Source organism: Polypterus senegalus, chromosome 1, assembly GCF_016835505.1.
Source record: "Polypterus senegalus isolate Bchr_013 chromosome 1, ASM1683550v1, whole genome shotgun sequence".
Lineage (NCBI taxonomy): Eukaryota > Metazoa > Chordata > Cladistia > Polypteriformes > Polypteridae > Polypterus > Polypterus senegalus.
Window position 1 is genome coordinate 199,196,855 of NC_053154.1, and position 22,645 is coordinate 199,219,499.

The 22,645-nt window shown below is 40.8% G+C and overlaps 1 long non-coding RNA gene across 1 annotated transcript in view; it reads right to left on the reverse strand.

Moving 5' to 3' along the window:
• LOC120537673 overlaps positions 1–22,645 on the reverse strand; it is a 96,859-nt gene that overhangs the window by 66,924 nt on the left and 7,290 nt on the right. The window contains exon 2 of the long non-coding RNA XR_005635371.1: positions 19,107–19,231. This is a non-coding gene — a long non-coding RNA (uncharacterized LOC120537673). The remainder of the gene's footprint in view (positions 1–19,106; positions 19,232–22,645) is intronic.

The window sequence follows — 22,645 nt, forward strand, 5'->3', positions numbered from 1 at the left end:
TTGCTGCATGCAGGGACATCATAATCGGACAAACATCAGCACTACAGAACTGAATGGGGGTCCCCTCTACTCTTTTTAGAATATATGCACAATACATCTTCACGCAAGAATCACCAAGAAAAGGCATGCATGTATAAGCTAAGAGAACACAGCATTTGGGTACCAGTACTGGGGTGCAAAAACAAAAACTGATATCAAACTCAAAATTATAGTATTGATCCAACACTAATAGGAGTGCAGAATCCACCAAAGGGCAAGGTAAATCTTATCAGGGATGATGACACTTTACTGGTTAAGATATGAAGAGATTAGGACAACCTTTCAGTTTGACTAACAAGACTCAGAACTAGAACAGAACAAAAAGAAAAAGACACACAAGGAGCATCTCTGCAAGCCTGAAACAAGAAAAAGAAAACAGACTGAACTGACCACACTTGACATTCTTTGCAGCATTATGGCATGGCATTGCTCATTACCTGTGATTCCTCTGGCTTCTCACCATTCATATGTTTGATGTTTTTTATACTTGATAGCGATTGTAATCGCAAGTTACAGTATAGTGATGAGCAAATCCTTTTCCCTTCCATCAAGAAGACAGAAACAGTGTAATAAACAGTGGAATAAAATGTAATAAATCCATCCACCCATTTTCCAACCCGCTGAATCCGAACACAGGGTCACGGGGGTCTGCTGGAGCCAATCCCAGCCAACAAAGGGCACGAGGCAGGAACCAATCCTGGGCAGGGCGCCAGCCCATCGCAGGACACACACACAAACACACCCACACACCAAGCACACACTAGGGCCAATTTAGAATCGCCAATCCACCTAACTGGCATGTCTTTGGACTGTGGGAGGAAACCGGAGCGCCCGGAGGAAACCCATGCAGACACGGAGAGAACATGCAAACTCCACGCTGGGAGGACTCGGGGAAACGAACCCAGGTCTCCTAACTGCGAGTCAGTAGCGCTACAACTGCGCCACCATGCCGCCCATGTAATAAATCTTTTGATATAATTTTTTTCACAGGGTCTATTGTGATCTCTGACTCAGGTAGCGCTCCTTTAAGGCTTATTTTGACTTGTAGCTGTGTTGTATGGATAATTAGCCATATAGCACTGCACAGTGGCAAATGTTCATCTAAGCAAGTCCTACAGTGATTTCCAGGAATATATTCAGCAAACATGGTAATCAGCAAACACAGCATATTCTGTGCAAAAAACACTTAGGTGAATTTCGCTGATCAACACTAATACAGTACATCCATTGCAAGTGCTTGCTGTTTAACATCCTTATTTCTGTTCTGAAAACCAAAGGTGGGCAGGTACTTGGGAACAGTTTTATTGTGAAAGAAAAGGGCTAAGAAGTAGAGGAGTTAAGGGGAGTAATCAGACTGGAAATAATTTAAAACAAGAACAAACAAATATTTAAAAGTACTTTGACTATATATTCTGTTTCCTTTATAAAATAACATTTACATTAAAAAGCAACTAATATCGTATTTTGTGCTATACCTAGTATAAGTAAACAGTGACCATTTATAGTATTTTCAAAAAAGGCCAGTCTCACTTGAAAATAACTGAATATTTTCATCCTGCCAAAATAACTTGGGTTATGTTTTGACAACCAAACAGAAGAGAAAGGAAGATGACCCAAAGTTCATATCAAATGTGTGTTTGTTACATTTTTAACTTTGGTAGCACATGAAATACACAAGAATTGAGAAAATGTATACAGTGGATTCAGAAACTATTCAGATCCCCTCAATTTGGCAAATTGATCCATTTAAAATTGAAACTACAGTACAACACAATAAAGTGTTCATAAAGTGAAAGAGTCTGAATAGTCCACTGTATTTATACTGTATCAGACATCAGAGGATGTACCAATTACCAACTAATACAATAAACACTGGCATAGTTAAATGTGTAATTATCAGGAATATTACCTGATTTGTTCCATAAATCTAATAGTACAGAATGTAATTTAGTTGCATTTTAAACCAGCTTTTGATTTTATTGACAACTTTTTGCTGAAACAGAAAATGTGAATCAAAATATTGGTTTGGGGAACCCGTCAACCATCAGCATTGTGCTTGCAAATTCCAGATTTCCCCTAAAATGCTCAACAAGCCTTACGTGTGGCCCCAATGGTCATAGTACGTAAGGACAAGAGTACTAGCCACATTTTACAAATCCTGCTATTTTTAATGTGGCATATACCACTGAATAAGCATGTGCCTTTGAATCAGTTTAACCACATGTTCTCTTGATTCTGTGGCAATTTTAAAACTTTGTAAATGGGAAATAAAAAATAACATATTATATTATTAATAGGGTCTTCAGATACATACAAATTGTCCAAAAAGAACCTTGGTGTTTATCCAATTAAAAGTGTGGTAGAATGTCCATGGCAAATATTAAACGGCATGGAACCAAACATACACAGGCAAGAAAGCAGCCTCATCAAAAAAAAAAGTGCACCTCCGAGTTTCAGTGGGAAAAAATGATAAGAGGTGAAACTTGTAAACATAAATGGTAGCATCATTCAAGTCATATGAGCAGAACAGGGTAAGAAAATTACAAAAGCTTGTCGCTTCCTCTCAAAACAAAAATGGCACTGCATTATCTTACAAAAGTATTTCACTATTTCACAATAATTATAGTATTATTTTGAAAAGATATTGCCTGCTGTTTGTGATATCCTGCATGCACATTCTTCAGTAATCTAATGACAGTTATTGATAAAGTGCAATTGAGTGACAAGAAAAGTGCAAACATCATAGATATACAGTCAGTTATTCATTATCCAACCCACTTATATCCTAACACAGGGAAGGGGTCTGTTGGAGCCAATCCCAGCCAACACAGGTTGCAAGGCAGGAACAAATCCTGGGGCAGGGCGCCAGCTCACCGCAGGGAACTCGCACACACTCGCCCACACACCAAGCACACACCAAGCACACACAAAGCACACACAAGGGACAATTCAGAATCGCCAATGCACCTAACCTGCATGTCTTTGGAATGTGGGAGGAAACCGGAGCACCCAAAGGAAACCCATGCAGAAACAGGGAGAACATGCAAACACCAGGCATGGAGGACCTGGAAACCGAACCCAGGTCTCCTTACTGCGAGGCAGCAACGCTACCACTGCACCACTGTGCCGCTCCATAGGTATACATTTCATTTTAATCAGGTGTCACACACGTGCGAGTAGGGGGACGTTGTGTGGACCAAGCAAAAGTAATTCCATGCTAGGCCGGGAGGGGCAGAGTGCACTAAACCTTCTCCTGTTATCTCTTCAGACCAGCCGCGGGAAAACCTATCTGAACCAAGAATGTCACTTCCGGTTCAGGCTCCCAGAAGAACGTCACTTCCGGTTCCGCCGCCCAGAAGAACGTCACTTCCGGTTCCGGCGCCCAGAAGAACGTCACTTCTGGTTCCGGCACCAAGACTAATGCCAGGAGAACATCGCTTCCGGTCATCCTACATCACTTCCGGTGACCATACATCACGTTCTGTATGACCACTTAAAACCGCAATCTTTTACAACCTTGATCAGTTCTGTTTTAGACTCCGTATGATCATCATCTCAAATTGAACTTAAAGAATCCTTTGCAACTAGGAATATTATACGGGTGGTTGCCCCAAACCTTTTTCTACCTGTGTCGTGTCTCTTCATTTTACACAGGTTAAAGCTTATAAGCAAACAACTGGACAGATAAAATATAAACTACACAGATTAAATTTGCCCGCAGCATATGCAGGATTGAATATATACCTATAATTATGTGTTCAGCTCTTGCCACCTGATTGCACGCTATGCACATACTGAATATGTCCCTCACTAGTTATCTCATGACAATTGGAGAACATGTATGCACAATGACGCCAACCACAGCAAGCAATACTGCAGAAAAAAAGACATCACAAAAGTTTTGTGTTAAGTGGCAGGAATAAGGTTCCATAGAAAGTGACTTTGGAGAAGTGGAAAGATATTAATTGGGGTCTCCAGGGTAGCAGGTAAGAAAAAAACAAGAGTCACATGGGGCTGAAGGGATCCAGCTACCCAATATGGAGAGTAAGTAGCCTAGATATTGAATTAAATCAGTGGTTTCCAATCCCAGTCCTGGAAGTCTCCCCATTGCTGAAGGTTTTTATTCCAACTAGCTTCATAATCATCAAGTAATTTTCCCTCTAATTGATTTTAATTGTTTCATTAGCTGGTCTTCTCTTATGCTGCATTCAGAAAAAAATGTCTTTTGGCATAATTTTAAGCTGTCAACTCTAATTTTCTGTTTTCTTTTTCTGGGGAGTTTGGCATACATTAAAACTTGTGTTAAAACTCTACAAATTCCATCCTCAACCATTGATCACCATCAAAGACTTTATAACTGATGTGTTATGAAAGCTACCCATTGTGCAATGGAAATAATAGTGCTCCTGGTTCCAGACATGAGAGAGACAAGCTCCTCAGGTGGTCGAGACCTGTCCAAGGAGGATGGAACTACCTGAAGGAGCAGACATAAAAGCAGATCTGCAATCACTGTTTTGCAGACACAGCACATAGAGAGCACTTCAGCAGCCAGAATACATGTCCAGGGTCCATGTGGAGGCATGTTCAAGGCTGTATTAACACATGGGCACGCTGGGCAGCTGCTCAGGGCCCCATGCTAATCTATGTATGTTGCGACTTGCTGAGAGGTTGTGTAGGCAGGGGCCCCAGTGCACTGCTTTTTCCAGGGGCCTATAATGCTGTTGAGATGGCCCTGTGCATGTTAGCCACGGACTCTCACAGAGCCAGGGGATAGTGGGCAAACGAGTTGCCTCTGACCCCGGGTCAGTGAAGTGGGGTAGAGAGAGGACTGCCTGTGTGAGCAAGCAAAAGAATAAAGCAGCTGGGAAATGTAATCCAAAGTACTTAGTAAGTACTATGTCAGTGAACGCCAATCTAAATTTTCCTTGGCTGGTGTCTCTGATAGTCCCTCATCTTTGGACAGTTTAGCATGTGTATAATAGAAGTATGCCTTGGAATTTTTTGGGTTACAAAAAATGTGCCATCACAGAAAAAAGGTTGGAAAACACTGCTCTATACCTTTACACATGAAACACTAAAAGGTTCTCTATAGCAGTTATCTCACTTAAAAACTGTCACCATGCGTTACTTTGCATAAATTAGCAAAGATACTGCAAAGTGGAATCATGGGTAAGAATAATCATTATACTTATATGTCATAGAAGTTTGTCATTATTTTAGGGCAGTAAGCACTGTAAGCTATCTGGCAGACAGGCAAGTTAAATACAGAGGTAGGGGCTTAATTTTGGTTTTAGTACCAGTCAAAGAAAATGTATTTTGCACTTATGTGACATGACATTGGTTTGTTCTTTTACCTTCAATGCTTCTCTTTAATATTGCTCCAGGACTACCATAAACCCCCTTTCCTCCCACTACCCTGCACCCGTGTCTGTATGTATAAATCAAGGAAATGAACACCAGTACTGCGTACGGACATGTGGAAAGGCGTTATGAACCATGTTATTTGAAACTTTTTTTTTTTTAACATTTTATTGATTTTATTAAAATCAAATAACATTCTATACAAGAGAGTCAAGTTTAACAAAACTAGGTTCGAAACAAATCAACTCCCACCCATGTGAAAGAGAGCTAGGCCAACAGAGTAAAACTTTAAACTAGTAAAAATAAGATAAAGATAAATGAATAAATTAATAAAAAATAAATAGATAAAAAAGAGGGGGAAGAGAATCCGCTTCCTCAACTTAAATGCCTATTCTAAAATTTTATTGATTAGATCCTGCCAGGTTTTGAAAAAGTTTTGTATAGATCCTCTAAGTGAGAAGTAGATTTTTTCCAATTTCAGATAATATGTAACATCAGTTACCCACTGATGTAAAATAGGTGAGTTAGGATTCTTCCAGTTGAGCAAGATAAGTCTATGTGTCAATAATGAAGTAAAAGCAATTACAGTTTGTTTTTCCTTCTCCACTTTAAACCATCGGGAAGTACACCAAACACAGCTCTTAATGGATTAGGTGGGATTGTGACACCAATTCAGTCTGAAAGGCATTTAAAGATTTTGGTCCAAAATGATGTCAATTTGGTATGCACCCAAAACATATGACCCAATGAGGTTGGAACTTGACTGAAACGTTCGCAGGTTGGATCTTGCCCTGGAAACATTTTGTACAATTTTAAAAGAGACAGATGTGCTCAATATATAATTTTAAGTTGAATAATTGTATGCTTTATGCATATGGAACTCGAGTGAATTCTGTGCATTGGTACCTTCCACTCCTTTTCTGAGATGTAGAGTGAGAGATCCTTTTCCCCCTGTACTCTGGCATCTTTGAAAGGGAGAGACTTTAAAATGTTTTTATATATTACAGAAATGCTGTTCGAGTCCTCAAGACAGATCAATATTTTTTCCGGAATAGAGGTAGGTGGGAAGGGAGGAAAATTGGGCAGGTTTTGTTTAACAATGTTTCTAATTTGAAAGTAGTGAAAGAAATGTGTTGCTGGAAAGTTAAATTTGGAGTGTAATTGTTCATAGGATGCGAAGACGTTGTCTATGTACAGATCTCTAAGTGATTTAATCCCAAATGTACTTATTGGGGTACAAAGCCAGGAATATAAAGAAGTACTGCAGGATTTTAATTCTATTGCAGCCGAAGCCTGTGTATGTTCATCTATTTGTGTCAATGTCCAGGTTTTTATACCTTGTATATTTGCCGCCCAGTAATAAAGTTGAAACTTAGGTACAGCCATGCCACCTTCCACCTTAGGTCTTTGTAGGGTTGCCCTTTGGAGATGTTGATGTTTTGAATTCCAAATAAATGAGGTTAATATTGAATCTAATTTCTTAAAAAATTATTTATTGAAGTAGATTGGAATGTTTTGAAATAGAAAAAGAAGCTTAGGAAGGATATTCATCTTGACAATGTTAATTCTTCCAGCTAAAGTGAGGTGAAGGGTAGACATCTATGCAAGTCTTGCTTAATTTTTACTATGCAGATTGCAAAATTTTGTTCATAAAGACCTTTATGTTCACTTGTGAACTTTCTTATTCATGGCCCCATCTTCACGAAATTTGGTAGTCGGCTTCCCTGCGCTAACCGAAACCAATGTACATACTTATTTCGGTGGTATGACGCCACTGTCAGCTGCCATATTGAACTTTCCAATGTCATTTATTCTCCAACTTCCTATGTAGGTAGAAGGCTGAAATTTGGTACTTATTTCGGTGGTATGATGCCACTGTCGGCCGCCATATTGAACTTTCAACAGTCTTTGTTACTTATGGGCCCATCTTCAAGAAATTTCGTACACGGGTTCCCAACGCTAACTGAATCCTACTTACGTACATATATACGTCCATAGCCTGCAGCTCGGTCACCGTGTGAGGTGGCGTTGGGTCCCCCATCCCAACGCCTCCCACGTTGTTGGCTGCCTGCCTATATAAGACCGTCTTTCGCTCCGGTCTCTACATTCCCTTCCTTGCTTCGCCACGGGATTCACATCTCCCTACGGATAACTACAGCCTTTTTGTTTAATCCACGGCTTCTCCGCTGTTTTATTGTTTGTTTATTACAATTATAGCTATTGTATAGGTATTTTAGACTTACTTTACATTGCTCAGGTACCCATTTCCTTTATCATTCCAACCCCCATTACCATGTCTATCAAGGTGATCACTATCGATCAAAGAACTGTCACTTACCGAGTGGTTTCCATGCCCGGAGATGGCACCTACCTTTTCCATTCTCTTTGTTACATATTGCACGGCCATATCAGGCTCACTCTTGATATCTGGAGGAACATTGTGTCTTATGTATTGAATGACTGGGACAGGTTGAAGGTGTGGACTGATGATGGTACAGGAGATAATTATACTACACAGGAACACTATAAGAGTGAAATGCTTAAGCCTTTCACCTATGGTTCTGCATGCGAGTTGATGGCTGTCGCTGAATTGTTCGGTTGTCGCTTTCAAGTGTACCGAAATGGCCAAATATTTTGCACCTTTCGACAACCGCCAATGCCTCTTAAACATCTTAGATTCGCAGGTGACGATTTCAGTAGTGGACACTTTGATGTTTATGAATGTTTAAACTCCCAAAAGCTGGATGTGATTTTATCAATTAAAACGGTTGTGTGCTTACAACGCTTGACAGATGCCGAATGTCGCTTCAACACAACAAATCCTGCAAATACTGTCGTAATTGAAACAAACCATGAAACTCGCCCACAGGACTGCCGCATACTGGATGTTTTTCTGCAGGGAAAGCCGCCCACCAAATTTCTTGAAGATGGGGCCATAAATAAGAAAGTTCAACATGGCGAACGTTGGTCGACCATTATGCATAGAATTTCAAAATAAAACCTGCTTAACTTTTTGTAAGTAAGCTGTAAGGAATAAGCCTGCCAAATTAAATAAATTAAATCAGCCTTCTACCTACACGGGAAGTTGGAGAATTAGTGATGAGTCAGTGAGTGAGTGAGGGATTTGCCTTTTAATAGTGTATGTGTGTGTATATATATATATATATATATATATATATATATATATATAATATATATTATATATATTTATATATCTATACTAATAAAAGGCAAAGCCCTCACTCACTCACTCACTCATCACTAATTCTCCAACTTCCCGTAGGTAGAGGGCTGAAATTTGGCAGGCTCATTCCTTACAGCTTACTTACAAAAGTTGGACAGGTTTCATTTCGAAATTCTACGCCTAATGGTCATAACTGGAAGGTATTTTTCTCCATTATCTGTAATGGAGTTGAGCTGGAATGACACGGGGGGGCGGAGTTTCGTGTGACATCATCACGCCTCCCACGTAATCACGTGAACTGACTGTCAACGCAGTGCGTAGAAAACCAGGAAGACCTCCAAAAGCGCTTAAGAAAACATGCATTATATAATTGAGAAGGCAGCGAAACAATAAGAAGCGAGCGAGTGACATATACTACCATATTCATGAGTGATGCTACCTCGAAAAGAAAGCAAGGTGTAAACCTAAACTTTAAATTAAGTTCATAGACAAGCTACCGCTGGCGTTTCACATGCCCACAGGTAATGCGGGATATAAGTTTAATGAGAGGACGCAGGATATAAACGAGAGTTTTGATCACTTTGTAACTAAGTTAAAATTGTAGGTGAAGGGGTGTGCTAATGCAAATTCCGAGAGACTGTGTTTGTGGGGGATTGACAGTTAAGGCGGGGTGGGGAGTCACGTCATCATATCCCTCCCATTCATCTAATTTCGCTCTGAGCTGAGCTCATGCTAACGCCGTCTTCGAAGCAACTTTGTCAGACTGCCACCAAATACTCACAGAAAAATCCACAAGTTAATACACACGCTGTCTCTAGAGTTTCTACACACTGAATCCTCCAGGCACTACTTACAAAAGGTCACATTGACAATCGTATTACGTTATTTTTAAAAACTTTCCTTTTCTTAGCACAAGCACAGCTGAGAAGCTTCGATGCATGTGCTCCATAACGCGTTAAAAAATAATGCATTTAATCACACTTTGCATTACAAGCAGATTACATTGATCAGCGCATCCCAATTCATTTTACCCTCGCACCACCTTAGTTTGAGAAGAAGTATGAAAACTATGAGGTTAACACAGAAAAACAGATCACCAATTCAAGCTTTATAAATAATCGATTCGCCATCAATAATTGTTTTGGTAAAGCCATCCTCCTTCCATTTTATAATTTTTCCGCCACTAGCCATGATTAAATGAACGGTAAAAAAGTAAGAGCAAAGCGAGGGTGACTTATTTAGGCAGGCATATATATGCCAGCAACACTCATGACAATGACAAAACAATTACATTGTCAATCATGTTACGTTATTATTAAAATGTTTCCTTTTCTTTTTCATAACTTCTTTAACACACTACTTCTCCGCTGCGAAGCGCGGGTATTTTGCTAGTATATATATATATCCCGATCTACATACTCGAATAATGGATACTTTATTCGCCATCAATGATTGTTTTGGTAAAGCCATACTCAGTGTATTCATTAGATGAACGGTAAAAAAGTAAGAGCGAGGGGAGGATGCAGGCAGTAGTCTTAGCGTCAACTCTATCTGAATTGCGCGATCACATTTCAAAAATATATCTTTTCAAGTTCTATTTAGTCCATATTTGTCAAACTCAAGGGCCACGGGCCACATCCGGCCCGGCGTGTAATTATATCCGGCCCGCAAGATCATTTTATGTACTGTATTATTGTTATTAATGGCCCAAGGTATATGAAGCGCTGGTAACACAATAAACTACAGATCCCATAATGCAGCGCTTCAGCTGCCTTGCCGAACACTTACCGCGTTAATCAAGTCTAGCTTAAGATACTGCAAGTTATTGCGAAGCTAGCTCACACGATGCTGGAGAGAAAAGTTCATTCTGAAAATAGAGCCTTTAAAAACCGATGGGAGGCTGAGTATATGTTTACTGAACCCGTGTGTCTCATTTGTGGAGCTAATGTGGCTGTAATTACAGAATTTAATCTAAGACGGCACTATGAGACAAAACATCAGGGTAACCTGAATGCAATGCAGAAGATACAGAAAGCAGAAGAATTAAATAAGAATCTGACACTTCAGCGGACGTTTTTACCCGTGCACAATCACAAAGTGATTTCAAGTGAAGCTGCTTTTATGGGAGACACAAATGCAACTTGCCCCACTTTCCCTGTTGCCAAGTAATGTTGAACCAAGTCGTCACTACGGTGTTCCCAAAATACGCACTTTGCTGATAAACTGAGCGCACTGAGTTTGCACGGCGCTTTGGTGACTTTGAAGAACAAAAAGTCCGTCTACATGTGGCTCGAACCTTGTGCATGTTTGGTAGCACATATCTGTGTGAGAAGCTCTTCTCAGTGATAAAGACTAACAAAACAGCACACAGGAGTCGCCTCACTGATGAGCACCTGCAATCCATCCTGAGAATCTCCACAACACAGAACCTCACACCAAACATAAACAAATTTGTTGGCAAAAAAAGATGCCAGGCGTCCAGCTCTAAAATGACATATGAGCAAATACAACTGAATGATTTGATTTGTTATTGCTGAAAGGAACACATTTTATTTATATTTCCAGGTTTTGTTATGCAGCATGTTCATATTTGAATTTGTATAATTTTGACAGGATATATTTTTATGGAGAGCAAAATCTTTTGGGATATTTAAAATCTAAGTTTATTTTTATATAAAATTACATAACAGTAAAGAAATTTGAAGGTATGTTCTTTTAACGTTTACTTTATTTCTAACTTGTATAATTTAGACAGGATATTTTTATGGAGAGCAAAATATTATAAGTTGTTTAAGGTTTGAGTTGATTTATTCAGGAATAATATTCCTGTCTGTTTTTACCATTCCTACCAAAGATATTTCTGTGACTAAATAAAAATTCCTTCTATTTAAAATTTAAATAGAACTTGAACAAATGATAGTTCATAATATCCACGCAGACTTGCGTAAGAGCGGAGTTATCCGTTTTAACAAGCAGCGTATTGCACTGATACTGAAATAGCTGTGTGTGTATATATGTAGATATGTATGTATATGTATATATGTTTATATATGTGTGTGTGTGTGTGTGTATGTATATATATATATGTATTTGTGTGTATATATATGTGTGTGTATGTATATGTATGTGTATATATATAGATATATATATGTATGTATATATATGTGTGTATATATATATATGTTATATGTGTATATATATATATATATATATATATGACAGCAACACTCATCACTCACAACAGTGACAAAACAATTACATTGACAATCATGTTACATTATTTTCAAAATGTTTCCTTTTCTTTTCATTGCTTCTTTAACACACTACTTCTCATGCGGCCTTGGTATTTTGCTAGTATACACACACACATATATATATATATATATATATATATATATATATATATATATATATATATATATATACACACATAGATAGATATAGATATTGTGGTCCCCGGCCGGACGCCCAGGAGGACGTGAGGAGGGCTTGTGCCTCCTCCAGACCGTGAGGGGGCGTCCGTCCTGGTTCTGTTGGGAGCCACGGGTCGAGGGCATGGAAGCCCTACCCTGTAGGGGCCCGTGGTCACCGCCAGGCAGCGCCCCGATGCCGGTTCATCCCGTGTGGCACTCGGCCGGGGATGGAGCCCGGCCGGGACGCCTTAGAGGACCAGAGGAGGGCGTGTGCCTCCTCCAGACTGAGTGGGGGCGGCCGTCCTGGTTATGCAGGGGGCCTCAGGTACAGGGCTTGGAAGCCCAGCCCTGTAGGGACCCGTGGCCACCGCCAGGCGGCGCCCCAGTGCCTGTTTATCCCAGGAGCCCGGCGCTTCCGCCACACCAGGAAGTGCCGGGGGGAAGACGACCGGGGAGACACAGAGGGCTTCCAGGTGCACGGCCGGCACTTCCGCCACACAGGGGTGTGGCCACCGTTAAGTGCCGGGGAGCAGCTGGAGCCCATCCGGCTCCCCATAAAAGGGAGGCACAAGGACTGTGGTCCCTGGACTTTGGGGAAATCGGTGCAGAGGCACTGGGGTGTGAGTGCACGTGACTTTGTATATATTGTGTATAATAAACAGTGTGTGGGTGCAAAATATGTCGTCTGTCTGTCTGTGCTGGGGCCAGCGTTCACAATATATATATATATATATTATATAGATATATATATACAGTAATCCCTCCTCGATCGCGGGGGTTGCGTTCCAGAACCCCCCGCGATAGGTGAAAATCTGCTAAGTAGAAACCATATGTTTGTATGATTATTTTTATATATTTTAAGCCCTTAGAAACTCTCCCACACTGTTTATAAATATTCTCCGCACAGTTATACAGTAAACCCTTGTTTATCGCGGTTAATCCGCTCCAGACAGATAAATGAATTTCCACGAAGTAGGATTCTTTATTTATAAATCTAATATTTTCGCAGTTAGAGCATAGAAAACCTGTTTACGACCTTCTAAATACGTTTTTTAACATTATTAGAGCCCTCTAGACATGAAATAACACCCTTTAGTCAAAAGTTTAAACTGTGCTCCATGACAAGACAGAGATGACAGTTCTTTCTCACAATTAAAAGAATGCAAACATATCTTCCTCTTCAAAGTGCGCGTAAGGAGCGGAGAATGTCAGAGAGAGAGTAAAGTAAACAATGAAAAATCAATAGGGCTGTTGCGCTTTTAAGTATGCAAGCACCGCGATAAAGCAGCGGCAATGAAGGGATCAATGCGAAGGTAGCCTTTCAGCATTTTTTACAGGAGCGTCTGTATATTCTAAGCAAACAGCCTCTGTGCAAAAAGCCCCTCTGCTCACATCTCCTCCGTCAAGCGCAGAGAACGTCAGAGAGAGAGAGAGAGCGAGATTAAAGCAAAAAATCAATAAGTGTGCTTTTGGACGCACCTCGATAAAGCGGCATTTCTTAGAGGATCGTCCGTATCCACTAGGCAAACAGCTTCTGTGCAAACAGCACCTCTGCTCACACCCCCTCCGTCAGGCAGAGAATGTCAGAGAGGGTGAGATAGAGGCAGAGACAAGCAAACATTCGAGCACCGCGCAGGAGGCATATCTTATAGCATTGAGGAGTTTTAGTTAATATGTAATACGTGCTCTGATTGGGTAGCTTCTAAGCCATCCGCCAATAGCGTCCCTTGTATGAAATCAACTGGGCAAACAAACTGAGGAAGCATGTACCATAAATTAAAAGACCCATTGTCCGCAGAAATCCGCGAATCAGCGAAAAATCCGCAATATACATTTACATATGCTTACATATAAAATCCGCGATAGAGCAAAACTGCGAAAGTCAAAGCGCGATACAGCAAGGGATCACTGTATATATATATATATATATATATATATATATATATATATATATATATATATATTGTGGTGGATTGCCGGCCCTCACCCCCTGGCCGCTAGGAGGTTCGTCACAGGAAGAGCAACGGGCTTCCGGGGTGAAGAAAAGTACTGTTTACCCTGACCCGGAAGGAATAAGGACTTGTGGAACAGTTGGGCAGAAAGACATCCGGGTCAGGAGGAATAAAAGGACTGTGGGAACTCCGAGATAACAAGCTGGGCTAGGTGGTAGGAGGGCAACGCGTCTGGGAGTGGAGGATTGTGATTATTACTGGTTTATTATTATTATTATTGTTGTTGTGATTTATGAATATAGTGGAGTGGAGGGTGCTTGGTGCACATTATTATAATAAATATAATTATTGTGGCAATTTTACCAGGTGTTTGGCGTGGTACCTGAGGGTTCAAGGGAGCACTACTGCGACTATATATATAAATATATATATATATATATATATATATATATATATATATATATATATATATATATATATAGATTAGTCATAGATTGCTGGGGACCTTACCCAGCTGGGATGCCTGGAAGTACCGGAAGATGGCATTAACAGTTTCCGGGCCACGAGGAGGCAACCGCCCTGGACTGGGAGAGGAGCAAAGAGGTTGTGGCCTGTTGGGACCCGTGTCCACTGCCAGGTGGCACCTCAAGCCTTGTGGGACTGTTACTTCCACCACACCCGGCAAGATGGTGGATGAGATTTCCAGGGAGGCCCGGAGTGCTTCCGGTGCAAAGGGCAGCACTTCCGCCACACCATGAAGTGCTACTGGAATGCGTCATCAGACACCTAGAGCACATCCGGGCTAGAATAAAAGGGGCCACCTTCATAAAATCGAAGAGCTTGAGTCAGGAGTGGGAGCAGGACAAAGCACCCAGGAGGAGACGGGTGGCCAAAGACCGAGAAAGAGAAGTCTTATTGTGGTGATTATTAGCTGTGTGCATTGTGTGTGGTGTTCGGGACTGTAAAACCTGTGTTTATTTTTGGGGAAATAAACGTGTGCTTTTGATAAAGATGTGGTTTCTAACTGGTGGTGTCCGGGCAAGTCTCACTACATATATTTTATATAGATATAAAATACTGTACTGGATGTGTATGTAATTCTTTAGGATCCCACTTAAGTTTTTTGTATTATTGTTTTGTAAACAAAAAATGCTGCCCTAATCAAACAACTACCTGACACGATCACCTCGTGGCTAGCCCTGGATGCAACAATATTTAACACATTAAATAGATCACATTAATTTGAAAAATTAAGGCATTAAACTTTCACAAGCCTATTATATACATACATATACATATAATATTATACATACATATACATATAATATTATATGTACACACATACATACATACATACACATACTAGCAAAATACCCAGGTTTCGCAGCGGAGTAGTGTGTTAAAGGATTAATGAAAAAGAAAAGGAAACATTTGAAAAATAAAGTAACATGATTGTCAATGTAATTGTTTTGTCACTGTTATGAGTGTTGCTGTCATATATATATATATACACATATATATATACATACATACACACACACACATAAACATATATATACACATATACATACATATCTACATATATACATCATTTCGGCTTTTGTGCTTACGTCATGTTATAGTGCAATTTCTACGCATGGCATTATGCATGAGGCCCCAGATGAGCAGAGAGCAGAGGAGACTTCGTGCCAGTAAAGCAGTGGGTCCAGATGCAGTATTGCAACGACTGCTGAAGGCCTGTGCGCTGGAGCTGGGGAGTCCTCTACAGCGCATCTTCAAGCTGAGCCTGGAACAGGGGAGAGTCCCAAGGTTTTGGAAAACATCTTGCATCACCCCAGTCCCAAAAGTATCACGTCCTAGTGAGCTGAATGACTTCCAGCCTGTCGCTCTGATGTCACATGTGATGAAGTCCATGGAGCGGCTGCTGCTTCACCACCTGGGGCCGGAGGTCCGCTACACCCTCAACCCTCTGCAGTTCGCATACCAGGAGAAGGTGGGAGCGGAGGATGCAATCATCTATTTGCTACACCGATCCCTCTCCCACTTGGACGGAGGCAGCGGTGCTGTAAGAATTATGTTTCTGGACTTCTCTAGCGTCTTCAACGCCATCCAACCTCTGCTCCTTTGGGACAAGCTGTCAGAGATTGGAGTAGATTCATACCTGGTGGCATGGATCGTGGACTATTTTACAGACAGACCTCAGTATGTGTGTCTCAGGAACTGCAGCTCTGACATTCTGGTCAGCAACACAGGAATCCCGCAGGGGACTGTACTTTCTCTGGTCCTGTTCAGCCTATATACATCGGACTTCTAATACAACCCGGAGTCCTGCCACATGCAAAAGTTCGCGGACGACACTGCTATCGTGGGCTGCATCAGGAGTGGGCAGGAGGAGGAGTATAGGAACCTAATCGAGGACTTTGTTAATTGGTGCGACTAAAACCACTTACACCTGAACACCAGCAAGACCAAGGAGCTGGTGGTGGATTTTAGGAGACCCAGGCCCCTCCTGGACCCCATGATTATCAGAGGTGACTGTGTGCAGAGGGTACAGACTTATAAATACCTGGGAGTGCAGCTGGATGATAAATTGGACTGGACTGCCAATACTGATGCTCTTTGGCAGAGAGGACAGAGAAGACTATATATACTTCCTTAGAAGACTGGCGTCCTTCAACATCTGCAATAAGATGCTGCAGATGTTGTATCAGATGGTTGTGGCGAGTGCCCTCTTCTACGCTGTGGTGTGCTGGGGAGGCAGCATAAAGAAGAAGCACGCCTTACGCCTGGACAAACTGGTGAGGAAGGCAGGCTCTATTGTAGGCATGGAGCTGGACAGTTTGAGCAGGCTCCTGTCAATCATGGAGAATCCTTTGCATCCACTGAACAGTGTCATCTCCAGAAAAAGGAGCAGCTTCAGTGACAAGACTGCTGTCACTGTCCTGCTCCACTAACAGACTGAGGAGATTGTTCGTCCCCCACACTATGCAACTCTTCAGTTCCACCTGGGGGGTAAACGTTAACATTATGCAAAGTTATTGTCCGTTTTACCTGCATTTTTATCACTCTTTAATTTAAAAGGTTTTTTTTTTTTTTTTTTATCAGTATGCTGCTGCTGGAGTATGTGAATTTCGCCTTGGGATTAATAAAGTATCTATCTACCTATCTGTCTACATACCTGAGTAGAATATTGCTGTTGACAAATCATTTATGGTTATGAAAGGTCATTTGCCAATGTCACAATTCAAACATCATGCAGTTGCTGAGTCAGCATATGTCCATTCCACTGAACAACAGGTAAAGTTAACGGGAGGTTTGACAAGAGATTATGCAAGCTGGCAAAAAACTAACCTGTTGTGCTTGTATTTTTAATTTATTTAATGTTTTACATTAAATCAGTAAATTCACTGGTGGCCATTGTTGCAGCAGGGCTAGACCTGGAAACATATTTCTTATGCATGTACAGTAAGCAAGTCATTTAGACCTAAATAGATCATGTTTGCATACTGTATGGTATATGTAAGCAACAGTACTCCTAACCAAAAATTGTTCCCACAGCCCAGCTGAAGGACAACATTCAAGAAAATTGGTAGTAGATAAAACTCCAGGGTAGGGCAAAAATGCTTGGGCCTATCTCCTCAGGACTTTACAAACTGAGAGGTTGCACTAAAAAAAAATATTGGCTGTAGAAAAGAAACATATGTTGTAATAAGTGGTTTGTGATGTTGTGCCGATTTTAAATAAATAATCGTGCCCTGTGAGGTGCAGGCTTCCATCAAGTGTGGGTGTGCATGAACGCTCTTAGCTCTGGGGATGGTTGGGGTGCCTGGCTTTGCATATGCACATGCAAATACGAGCATCAGTCAGGTGCTTCATTACTGCCACAGAGGGAGCGATGCATCACACCTGCACCCAATTAAGAAGGATGATTAGAAGAGTAGCCTGCTCAGCAGAGAGTTAAAAAAGAAGCTAAAAAGAGAAGAAAGAGAAAAGAAAGAAAAAAATATAGAGATGGGAGGTTAAAAGATGGGAGAGAGCCGGTGTGAGAGAAAGGAGGCAAGCAGCTGGGAGGAAAGCCTCTTGGGGAAGCGTGAGGCAAACACTCAGGGGCTGAGGAGGGCCACTCCAGCTGAGTAGCTTGCTGTAGCTGGAGTGACCCAAAGTTCTTGTGCAAGTCCTAGGAGATGGACGGAGCAAGGCGAGGCTCAGATTGGGAGCCCTGCTGGGAGGTATGGACAGCAAGGACATGACCCTGTAAATGAAGGTTGGCTTGTCAGTAGGGCACCTCCTCTGCTGCAGGGCCCCATTGGGGGAAGCAAAAGGGACATCAGTTTTAAAGGAATGCACCAGGGACTGAGATTTTAAGAAAAGTTTCCTGACTTTTATTATAAAGGTTATTTATTGAACTTTATTTTTAACCTCCACTTAAACAAGGACATGTATAGGTTTATTTTTTTTAATAGAAGACTTGGCCCACTGCGCTGCTTTGATCACTGCCTGGGACAGATTTTAATAAAAGCGCTGTGTACTCACACTAGGCATGTTTATTCCATACCACACCCATGCATGATTGTCCCCTACCTCCCTACCCCCCTGCTGGCCTGCACTCTCACTGTGCTTAACGTTCTGGCACCAGGCACACTTCTGTCATCACAATGGGATGTCGTGTAAAGCCAAACAAGACCCAAATGTGGAGTGACAGCATGCATTTCAAAATCATTTTCCTTATTTAGCGATTTTTATTTGGAGTCGTGAAGGGCAAGATAATGCTCTATACACTCTTACGGATTTGTTGAGTGTGCAGTGCAGCATTTTGCCATTAATCGTGCTGTACGTACGAAAAGATTTTTACAGGGATAAATGATTTTACGGGAGAAATTTTTATTTTTTCTTGCCAACAACAATGCATACTCATCTGTAAGGCGAGAATAAAAACCTGTTTTAATGCAAATGGTATTGAATGTCACATCATTGATGTCATGTCTGCTTTCCATGCTCGGGCAAGTTTAGCAATCACTTGGTTCACAAATCGGTCCAGCATGGAGTGATCACACTTGTCAAACGAACTAGACTTTGAGGGGTTACATTCGGACAAACATGCTCGGGCACGGAACAAATTGCCAGAATGAGTACACTCTAAGTAACTGTTACACTTACCCCTATGGGCTATGGGTGTGTGTCCTCATTTGCCCGGCTCATCTTAGTTATGATTATCGGCTGTGGCAGGTTCACGAGGCTCCCAAACAGAAGTTAAAGCATGGCGCCAACCCACACTGTCACACCTGTAGAGGACATTCAGAATTGAAATCAGAATATGACTGCAGCTGAATAGTGGATCGTTAGTACAGTAGGATAACTGGAGTACTCAGACATCACAGATACACAATGCAAACCTGGCATGTTAGATTTGTACAGTGGCAGAGGCTAATAGCTGTGCACTACAGTGCCATCTAATTAGGCTCTAATCTTGTATAAAATGCTGAAAAGAAATGAGTCATCTTTAAATGTATTCCCTTTGGTGATCAGATTATCTTCTACTCACTTAACTATTCACTGTAACAGACATTTTAAGCAAGGTTTCCCAAACCTTTGCATGCCATTGTACATAATGGGCATGGAAGACACAGCAGTGATTACAGTATCGGACGACATTTTAAAGAATGAATTCCACAGTTTAACCCACCATTTAAACACACCAGCAAAAAGCAAAATTGCTTCGGATGAGCAGCAGACACAATTCATCTGAAAAGGTATGATATGACCCAGAAGTCATGTGTACTTGATAAGCATGTCCAGAGACAAACTACATCTGGGAGTATGACCAGAAGCACAGTCATAGCAATGGCATAAAGCTATTCACCTTTTTTTTTATAAATCCCATCTAATTCAAACACAAGGGCCAGAATGTATGCCAGCTCGATAATGAACAAGACAGAAATTAATTGTAAAAAGGGTTACAGTTTGTGGGATGAATTAGAGCAGACAATCTAATGCACACATCATGTGGGATAGTGTATGGGGTTTGGGATTCAGTCAAAGGAGAACATGCACAGCTCACACATAACCAGCCCAGGATTTGTGCCTAGTTTCCCACAACTATGAGGTAGTAAGACTATTGTGCTACTACACTGTTAATCAACTATTTAGCAACTAATTTTATATAATGCCTTTCAGTGAACACATCATCAGAAGGCATTTACTAAACACATAACAGTATACACGGTACTAAAAGTGGTTAAATTCTAAAGATCATCATGCAGGAGACACCTATTACAATAAAAAAATTGTATACTGTAGGAATCTCCATGTTTTGATGCTTACAACTTGACATAAATGAAAAATAAATAAGATAATTCATTCAAGTAGTATTACTATCCACAGCATCATCAGTTAATTGCCTTATGAACACCACAACAACAGAACACATCACTCTTACAAAAAACGAAAATTATTTTAGTAATAAGTCTTTGGGTTTTATTCTACAGTTAGAGTGACACTAAGAAATTGTCTTAAAAATGTATTAATAAAATAATATGGATAAAAATGGATGCATATACAGTGGTGTGAAAAACTATTTGCCCCCTTCCTGATTTCTTACTCTTTTGCATGTTTGTCACACAAAATGTTTCTGATCATCAAACACATTTAACCATTAGTCAAATATAACACAAGTAAACACAAAATGCAGTTTTTAAATGATGGTTTTTATTATTTAGGGAGAAAAAAAAATCCAAACCTACATGGCCCTGTGTGAAAAAGTAATTGCCCCTTGTTAAAAATAACCTAACTGTGGTGTATCACACCTGAGTTCAATTTCGTAGCCACCCCAGGCCTGATTACTGCCACACCTGTTTCAATCAAGAAATCACTTAAATAGGAGCTGCCTGACACAGAGAAGTAGACCAAAAGCACCTCAAAAGCTAGACATCATGCCAAGATCCAAAGAAATTCAGGAACAAATGAGAACAGAAGTAATTGAGATCTATCAGTCTGGTAAAGGTTATAAAGCCATTTCTAAAGCTTTGGGACTCCAGCGAACCACAGTGAGAGCCATTATCCACAAATGGCAAAACATGGAACAGTGGTGAACCTTCCCAGGAGTGGCGGCCAACCAAAATTACCCCAAGAGCGCAGAGACGACTCATCCGAGAGGTCACAAAAGACCCCAGGACAACGTCTAAAGAACTGCAGGCCTCACTTGCCTCAATTAAGGTCAGTGTTCACGACTCCACCATAAGAAAGAGACTGGGGAAAAACGGCCTGCATGGCAGATTTCCAAGACGCAAACCACTGTTAAGCAAAAAGAACATTAGGGCTCGTCTCAATTTTGCTAAGAAACATCTCAATGATTGCCAAGACTTTTGGGAAAATACCTTGTGCACTGATGAGACAAAAGTTGAACTTTTTGGAAGGCAAATGTCCCGTTACATCTGGCGTAAAAGGAACACAGCATTTCAGAAAAAGAACATCATACCAACAGTAAAATATGGTGGTGGTAATGTGATGGTCTGGGGTTGTTTTGCTGCTTCGGGATCTGGAAGGCTTGCTGTGATAGATGGAACCATGAATTCTACTGTCTACCAAAAAATCCTGAAGGAGAATGTCCAGCCATCTGTTCGTCAACTCAAGCTGAAGTGATCTTGGGTGCTGCAACAGGACAATGACCCAAAACACACCAGCAAATCCACCTCTGAATGGCTGAAGTAAAACAAAATGAAGACTTTGGAGTGGCCTAGTCAAAGTCCTGACCTGAATCCAATTGAGATGCTATGGCATGACCTTAAAAAGGCGGTTCATGCTAGAAAACCCTCAAATAAAGCTGAATTACAACAATTCTGCAAAGATGAGTGGGCCAAAATTCCTCCAGAGCGTTGTAAAAGACTCATTGCAAGTTATCGCACACGCTTGATTGCAGTTATTGCTGCTAAGGGTGGCCCAACCAGTTATTAGGAACTGGGGGCAATTACTTTTTCACACAGGGCCATGTAGATTTGGATTTTTTTTTCTCCCTAAACAATAAAAGCCATCATTTAAAAACTGCATTTTGTGTTTACTTGTGTTATATTTGACTAATGGTTAAATGTGTTTGATGATCAGAAACATTTTGTGTGACAAACAGACAAAAGAATAAGAAATCAGGAAGGGGGCAAATAGTTTTTCACACCACTGTAGATTTTTTGATATAATGTTTGAGTAACACATACTTTTACATGAGACTATGGTATTATTTGTTTACCATAGCAACTACATTAAAGCAGATGTGTTGCCTTATACACAGTTTAAATACATAACAACCAAGAAAGTAAATAAAAAACAGAAGTAAAATTTTACCACACCCTAAGTGAATAACAAATTATATTATTTAAAGAAGTAAATGTGCCAGATGATTATGCTTTGGGTCATATGACAAAATGCTAAGAATGCAACCTCTGTAGCTATGTAGGCTGCTCCTCTGTTTTACGTCAGATGTCCCATTTAGTTACTCCCCTACTCATTGGGGCAAATCTTCTGGAGAGAGGGAGGGTGAATTAGTATATTTAATAATAATATTTCTTTACATTAATTAAGCACTTTTCACATTAATCAAAGTGCTTCAGTGAGTAGGGAGCCACTTTAACTACCACTAATGTGTAGCATCCACCTGGATGATGCAACAGCAGCCATTTTTGCTCAAGTACGCTCACCCTACATTAGCT